The sequence below is a fragment of the Rattus rattus genome, chromosome X (genome assembly GCF_011064425.1).
Source record: "Rattus rattus isolate New Zealand chromosome X, Rrattus_CSIRO_v1, whole genome shotgun sequence".
Taxonomy (NCBI): Eukaryota; Metazoa; Chordata; class Mammalia; order Rodentia; family Muridae; genus Rattus; species Rattus rattus.
In genome coordinates, this window is record NC_046172.1 from 32,352,329 (window position 1) to 32,360,796 (window position 8,468).

At 44.4% G+C, this 8,468-nt stretch overlaps 1 protein-coding gene and 1 pseudogene across 1 annotated transcript in view; both read right to left on the reverse strand.

Annotated features, from left to right (window-relative positions):
* Cdkl5 (cyclin dependent kinase like 5) overlaps positions 1-548 on the reverse strand; it is a 183,341-nt gene extending 182,793 nt beyond the window's left edge. Inside the window, 1 exon segment of the mRNA XM_032889581.1 lies at positions 445-548. The gene's annotated coding sequence lies outside the window, so the exon portion shown is untranslated.
* Positions 549-1,355: 807 nt separating this feature from the next.
* LOC116887819 overlaps positions 1,356-8,468 on the reverse strand; it is a 66,621-nt pseudogene continuing 59,508 nt past the window's right edge.

Here is an 8,468-nt window from a genome sequence, read left to right on the forward strand (position 1 = left end):
TGCGGGTCCCGGGCTCTCTGGGAACTTGGGCGGGGGCTTCGGGGCACCTCCTTGGCGCTAGCAGAAAAGGGCTTCCCTCGCCACAAGCCCGGAGAGCCCTGGCCACGGGGGCGGCGGGGTGGGGACACCGCAGACCTGCAGCGAGGGGGAGCCCCGCGGGGTCCGACCGCGACCTACCGTAAGTCTAGCACAACCCCCTCTGTCTTTTGGTACCAAAAATTCCAGCCCCAGCCCTTCCGGGAAGACCCTAGAGACTCGTGGTGGATCGCCGAGGGAGACTCCAGCTTGGGACGCCCTCAACGCGTTTCCCCGTTGTGCAGGGACCGGCGCTGCTACCCCTTCTGTCACCCTCCTAAGTGGACCGACTGTGTTCCCTCTTTAAAGACAAGCTAGTGGACACACGGCCAACACGAGACGGCCTGAGGGGTGGACGCAACTACTCACCCTACTGAGTCCCCCACCTCTACGGGGGAAGCCTCCACTCCGGCGGCCGCCGTCACCGCTTTACCTTCTCCCTAGCGGTAGCGACAAGTAATCGAAACCTCCGGCCCCGCCCTCTCGCCGGAGCAAACGCGCAGCCTAATTTGATGATTGCACCGCCCCCGTCTGCCCATTTGATCCAATCAGCAAGCTCCTCTCATTCCGCTAGGTCCCGCCTTATCCCCGCCTACTAAGAGGCGCCAATAAAGAAAAAGCGCTCGTGCTCGAGCTCGGGCTCGCGCGCCCCGCCCACGCCGCTCGTTCTCGAGTCCCCAAAAAATCCTAGAACCAGGATTTCTTGTACTAGCTCCCTACTAAGCGGACGCGCTTATGCGCGCTCGCGATGCTCCTCCTGGAGCACCAGGTTTGGTTGCCCTGCCAGGCCCTAGCAACCTGGACTGCTAGGCTGGGAGGGGCGGGGCTCAAACTGCGAGCTTACGTGGGGAGGGGGAAGTGAGGGAGGAGTAGGATAAGGGGAGGGAGAGATCGTGACTGAGAGAGGGGTGGATGCGGGGGTTGAAGGGGGTGAGGAGGCCCGGGAATCCACCTGTCACTGCGGTAGAAAAAAAAAGGGGGAATCCTGCCTGCAGCGCAGCTATCCTAGCCTCCCTCTCTGGGGACCAGTGCGCGGAGTGGGTGGAGGGCGGGGAGCACATTTCGGGCGGGAGTCCGGGCGCTGCTTGAAAATAAAAGGACGAAGGATGGCTTATCTCGGTCGTAGGTTTAAAAAAATGATAACGAAGTCCATTGCTGCTGCCTAACTGTTGCAGCTGTGCGTGCACGCGCGCGCAAACACATTCATATGCACGTTCATCTCGCAGCCTGCGATTCCCTGGGGTGACTTAAGAGCAAAGAACTGTCAGCCCGAGGATTCCTTACACAGCAGCTGGACGCGTGCAAACCGCGGCAGCCTCGGCTGCAGCAGCAAACCACAACTCTACTCCTGTCCGATGCTGCTCTGTCTTAAGCGATTCCTCAGCTGGTAAAAGAAAAAAAAAGGAATGAAGTCATCGCCGCACCAGTAGAAATATAAAGATCTTAAGACCCACCATGAATCAGGTTTCTAGTGAGGATGACTAGTGGATAAGAGAGCGATAGTTCCACTGCACTTTTTTTTAACTAAGAAAAGAATAATTTTTTATGAAAGACCTTGCAGACAAATCTATGAAAAAGAGCATGATTTCCACCTTTTAAAAAAGCAGAGAGGAAGAAAAGGTTCTTCTGGGTTTTCGGAAGGAACAGAAAATAAGTAGTGTATAGAGGTCGAAGATGCCACCAACCCCAAAATGATTTTTTTTTTGTAATAGGAAATAGATACCGTGGATAAAATCCATTTAATCTACTCCTGCTTCAATCTGGTAGCTATACAATAGGTTCGTCTACTTGATACCAAGCCAATAAGATTATTCTTTTTTATAACATGGTGAATATTTCATAAGCAATTGAAGGCACCCACTTTCTCAGGAAGCGTATTTGAAAATTTTCCAGGTAGGAGCAGGGAATTAACAGTGAAGGAAAATGGAGTCAGGCTTTGCAGAGGCTCCTGCCTCCTCCGGTTGCAAAATCACAGTGTTGTGACCTCATGCTTCACCCACGTGGAGCCAGAATTCCTGGGACAATCGCTGCATTATCACCCTGTCAGTGCCTTTGTACTAGCAATTTCAGCAGCATTGCCTTGGAGTCAAAGAAAGGATGGTTTCTCTGAACAGACTGAGAAGAAGGTAGGAAAAAACCAACGACAGAATGACCACAGATATAAGTTCAATGTCGTTTTAAGTAGCCGAATGAGATATTTTCCAATGAGCCATACCATGGGCAAACACAGCCTTTTGCTTTGATCTGGTTTTCAGCACTGGTTTATTGGAGCCACATCCAGTGCAGTTAATTCCCTTTTTGAGAGAAGACTAGACATTCTAAGAGCTTTAAAGAAATACCATGCTGTTATTTACCTGAGGTCCTTTCTTCTGTAAAAAGAGCAATAATAGTTCCCTGCAAATCCCCACTCTGCTAATAATTCTACAGATATTTAGGGCTGACCGAGAAAATATAGGCTGCCTCCATTGAGGCATAAACAAATAATAACTTATAATACACGTGTTGTATCCAAATACATTCGCGACAAGGTTAGAAGACTGATTAAGTCTTTTAATCACTGTCCAAAAAGAATTTTATGCAATGACCTTCTGGGCAAACTAAATAAATCTGTAGCATTTGTAGAAAGGGATCCGCATACTGAAAATGAGTTGCTATTTATGTGAAATTCACATTTAACTGGGTATCCTCTGCTTTTATTTACTACTTTGCACAACCTGATAGTGTCACACACATGATCTCTAATCCTCACGTGTCTCAGCAAGAGTCTCACCACTTCCGGATGGAGAAGCAGCTTCAGAGCCTCTTCAGCATCTATTTGCTCCCTCTCTCCTAATGGAACCCCCCACTGTTTTCAGATATCCAGACCCTTCACGCATCAAGAGGCTGAGTCTAAATTAGTCTCAGTCAGTCGTATGTAGCTTGATTAGACTAAAAGAAAAAGCTTAGCATCCCATGGTTTAAAAAAAAAAAGATTTTCCCCCCTCTATACCTTCTGGAAGAAACAAGGAAGTTAAATGCCCCAAATGCTAGAAGCAGCCACTTTGTAACTGAGAAGAAAGACAGCCTTAAGTCAAAAGCCTACTAACTAGCTAAAGTTTTTAAAAGACAGAAAGGGAAAAGAACAAGTGGGTTCTTGACAACCATTTGAATCTTAACTTCATGATACAACCCGGGCCCTTGGCAAGGCAGAAGAATCAACCTGATGAATGAATTGGTAGTACTTGTAGGCAGATAGGAGCATCAGTGATTGTTTTGCCCTGTTCAGAGCTCAAATCAAGCCAAGTCTTACATGGCTTCATTCAAAGTTTATGACACACGAAACCAAATGAACAAGAGAAAGGGAGGGGAGGGAGAGGAGAGGGAGAAAGGGGAGGGAGGGAGGGAGAGGGAGAAGGGAGAGGGAGAGGAGAGAGAGAGAGAGGAGAGGAGAGAGAGAGAGAGAGAGAGAAACAATTAGGATGTGGTAGCACATCTTTGTAGTGCCAGCACTTGAAAGGCAGAAGCAGGAGGATCACAGCAATGTCAAGGTCACTCACATTTACATGGCAAGGTCCAGGCCAGCCATGGCTACCTAAGTGATACCTTTTCTCAACAAACAAAGTAAAAGCTAAAAGTAAAGTTTATGCTATTTGAGAAGATGCCATTTTACAAAATTCAAGTCCAGTGCTTTACTTGAAGCTTTAAAATCTCTATCTTTGTTCTTCAGGCACTGGATTTAGCCACAAATAGTGTCGAAGGAACATGAGTGTCTTCCTTAACACTCTGATGTTCTTCTTAAACTGTGGTCCTGTCTTCAAAAAATGAAAAATAAAAAAGCCAAGAAGTAACTTTCCTCTGAGAAGCCCACGTTCATGATTCAGGGTGTGCCTGCTTGCTTGCTTGCTTGCTTTTCTTTCTTTCTTTCATTCATTCTTTCTCTCTTTCTTTCTTTCTATTAAAGTCTGTGTTTAAATCCATCTTTCATATCTCCTTTGGAGGCTGTGAAGGTGCTTGCTGCTCAAGCACGAGGGTCTAAGTTCATTCCCAGGGCCTACATGAAAAGCCAAGCCTAGTGACAAAGGTTTGCTTGAGGGTTTGTAATCCAGGGCTGGGGAGGCAGATATAACTGGATCCCTGGGCTCATCGGCTAGTGTGCAAAAAATAGTGCACATCTCCTGATTAACAATACCTCTGGCCTGTACATATGCGGGCACATACATGTACCTACACTTTCATCTGTGCACAGGCAACCATACACACACACACACACACACACACACACACACACACACACACACACACACACACACCAAAAAAATGAATCCCCTTTTAAGAAACTCCAAGTCTGTTTCAAAAATAAAACAGACAGGGATGCCTTTAATCACAGAAGTGGCAGAGTCAGACAGATCTCTAGGCATTTTAAGGCCAGCCTGGACTACATAGTAAGTTCCAGGATAGCCGGAGCTCTATAGTTAAGACGCTTGCCTCAAGAAACCAAAACCAAAGTAAAACAGCAACAACAAAAATTGTTTCAGGATATAGCTTTTCTGACCGAGCAATGGTGGTGCATACCTTTATTCCTAGCACTCAGGAGGCAGAGGTAGTTGGATCTCTAGTTTCAAGGCCAGCCTGGTCTACAGACTGAGTTCCAGGACAGCCAGGGATACTCAGAGAAACCCTACCTCAATGAAAAAAGATACCGTTTTTCTGACCATGCTCTGTGTTAACTACCACCACTATAGACAATGAAAGTTAACAAGACAGTTATCCTAATATCAGAGGAAGTAAAAATATTGTCACCTGTTCTAAAATGAAACATGAAAAGTGACCTTGTTGACTTATGCCTATAATACCTTCCCTTACGAGGACTGGGCAGGACAATAATTTGAGGCCAACCTGGTCTATAAAGTGAGAGCTTGTCTCAAATAAATAAATGTATGTATGTATGTATGTCTGGGCATGTAATGCAGTTTGTAGTGCATTTGCCTGGCATATTACTTTGAGGCCAACATAGACTATAGAATGAGAGCTTGTCTCAAATGTATGTATGGGAATGTAATGCAGTTGATAGCGGATTTGTCTGGCATATATGAATCCCTGGGCTGGATGCCAAGCACCAAATAAGTTAGGACTGGTGGTGCATACCTGTAATTCCAGCACTCTGGAGGTAAAGGCCAGAGGCTCAGGAGCTTAAGGTCACCCTTGGCTACATAGTTAGTAACAGGTCTGCTTGGACTACATTGATCAAAACCAAACAATAAGGAAGGAATAACTGGGGAGAGTGAAAGCGAACCAGAGAATAGAGTATCACCTGAAAGCTACCCCAGCCATAACTATGGAAGGGCGGCTCGCCTAAGTTCAAATGCTGGCTTCAATTATGGCCTTGCATGAGTTGCTCAACTTCCATGTGCCTCAGTTTCCTCTTATATAAAATAAATACGGGGCTGGGGACTTAGCTCAGTGGTAGAGCGCTTACCTAGGAAGCGCAAGGCCCTGGGTTCGGTCCCCAGCTCCGAAAAAAAGAACCAATAAATAAATAAATAAATAAATAAATAAATAAATAAATAAATAAATACAACATTTGTAGTGCTTACTTCCCTGGTAAATAGGTGACTAGGATGTGGCCTAACCAAAAAAAAAATGACCTATTATAGTTAGGACTTTGTAAGCTTTAGTTGTTATTCAGCAGCCTCCATTCTGTGGACTATACATCAATTTGAAGCGCTTTTTCCCTGTGATCAATACTTTGAGTCCTATTTTATGAAAAATTTGCCTCTCATGTCCTCTTACATCTTGGCTGATGCTTCTGACTTTTGGGTCTTTTTCAGCTATTAAAAATTAATCCAGTTTAATACTAGAATGCTGCATTTGATCAAAATCCCCAGTTCCAGAGGGTAATGGAATAAATGTGACATGAATGTAGAAAGAGGAGCTCTCTGGAGTTCTCTGAAGGAAGAAAGAGAACTGCTAAAGGAAGACAGGGCTCATGGTGGCAGATGAAGGTGTTGGAGACAGTTGGAGAAGGGGATAAGTTAGAACAAACTGGACACATATAAAAATGCCATAATTAGCAAAATTCATTCATTTAAAATCTTTAGGAACCAGAGCTATCCCTTACTTGGTGGAATACTTGCCTAGTATGTGCAAAACCTTGCATTTGATTGCTAGCATAGCATAGCACAACTGGAGTGTGGTGGCATGCACCTGTAATCTCATTGCTCAAAAATGAAGGCAGGGGGATCAGAAATTTAAGTTTATCCTTGGCTACACATCACGTGTGAGGTCAGCTTCATAACACAAGATACCCTGTCTCGAAAAAAAAATCAAATATGTGTAAACACTTTTACAATCCCAAATAAGTAACAAAACTCCTCCTTCTCTTGTATCACTGTCACCACCCCACCAGGCTTGTGACCAAAGACAAAAGAAGTGCTCCCGGAGATAGGATAGGCCTTTGTACACCAGTTCCTTAGATGATATTTTCAGTTCCCTCCAAACCTAATGTCGCTTACCATAGAGTTTGTAGGACGCAGAGGGAAGAAAGATTCATTGGCCTTTATCTTAAGAACACACACAAAATGACCCAGCTGGTAAAGGCATTGGCTAGGGAAGCCTGAATTCAATTCCCAGAATCCACATGGTGGAAGAGCCAATTTCCTCTAGTTACCCTCTGACCTCCACACACACACACACACACACACACACACACACACACACACACACACACACACACACACACACACACACACACACACACACACACATACACACACACACAATGTGTTTAATTAATGTAAAAGTAACCCATGAAAACACCTGTACACTTACTCTCATCTAATAAAATATGGCAAAATTGATGATCACAAGTGGTCCTGATGTAACAGTAGGTCATAACTGGTGTTCCATTTCACTCTCTTTGTTAAGTTGCTCACCATGGGGGAATATGTCATAGGACGTTCAAGATGCCCATGGAGTTAGAGACTGGTGACTTTTGTCAGAGGATCTGAGATCAGAGGATCTTGGAAGCAGATGTTCCAATCTGTTTATTCCTTCATGGTCTCTCTCAGTCCTAGCTGATATTCTGATTTCAACCTCATGAAACACCCAGGCCAGAATCATTCCACTAAGCCACTGGAGAATTTGTAACCCTCAGAAACTACAAGATGACACACATTTGTTGTTTGAGGCCACACATTTTGTGCTAATTAGTAATGCTACGGTCCTGACCCCTGTAGGTGGTTCGGATCTTCATCTTACAGGTGAGGTTTGAGTAGGCTGCCCAGTCTTACCCACGCAGTAAGCAGTTGAAAGAAGCCCCACGTGACTGACCCAAGAAGCTGAACCTGTTAAGTATTAGGCCATACCCCAGTGTCAGTAGAAAGCATATAAATCCTGTTGTATCCTTTACTCCCAAAACAACTGTGCATGGAAGATTCCTTTCTGCCTTTTACAAGTTACCAAATAAAGTCAAATGATAACAATGTGCATAAAGGTGGATCAGTGGGCTCTTATCCTCTCCTCACTATGAAGCCAAGTCTGGCATAGAACTTTGCATTCTCCTGACTCAACCTCTGGGCTACTTGAGATCACAGGCATGTTCCACTATGCCTGAGCGTTCTGTTTCATTTCCCTTCCATTGCTTACTTACTTAGCTCAAAGGCATGGTGTCTTAATGAGCATCTTACTAATATCAGTCCCTTACAGTATGTTGATAGTGTAAAGTGATTCCAAATAAGGCCTTTCCCCTGAATATGTATAGGTAAAGTAAAATAGACTATATATAAGATTTTAATTAAAAATGGAAAAACATTTTTAAAACAGCATTTAATTTTTATAGAAATAAATGAGCTCACAGAATACAAGTGCTAAAAGTAATAAAATGGTTGTGCTTCTCACTTTCTAGATTTAATAACAGATCCGATTCAATGCAGTTTTGCAAGCACTTACTATGACATGTTAGAATTCTAGGACAGTTATGTAAAAGCACACAGAATGAGTTGTGCCGTCAATGTAGCTCGGTTGGTAGAATATTTTCTTACTACACACAAAGCCGGTAGTTCAATCTCCAGAAGTGTACAAACTGAGCATGGCACCATGCCCCTGTAATTTTAGCCCTCAGGAAGGGGTGAGTACGGGGAAGAATGATCTGAAATTCAAACTCAGTCTCAGCTACATAACAGGTGAAAAGCCATCCTGGATTACACAAAGCAAAACAAAACAAAACCCAACAACATAAACAAAGTAGCCTGTGAAGTGGTGCACAGCTGTACCAGTTTTCAGAGGCAGAGGCAGGAGGACGTCCATGAGTTCTGAGCCAGCCAGGAAAATCCTATCTAACCAATAGCAACAAGGAAAAGGGGGAGTATGGATTGAGCTTTATTCGTTTTGAGTTGTTTTCCTGATGCCTAGCATGG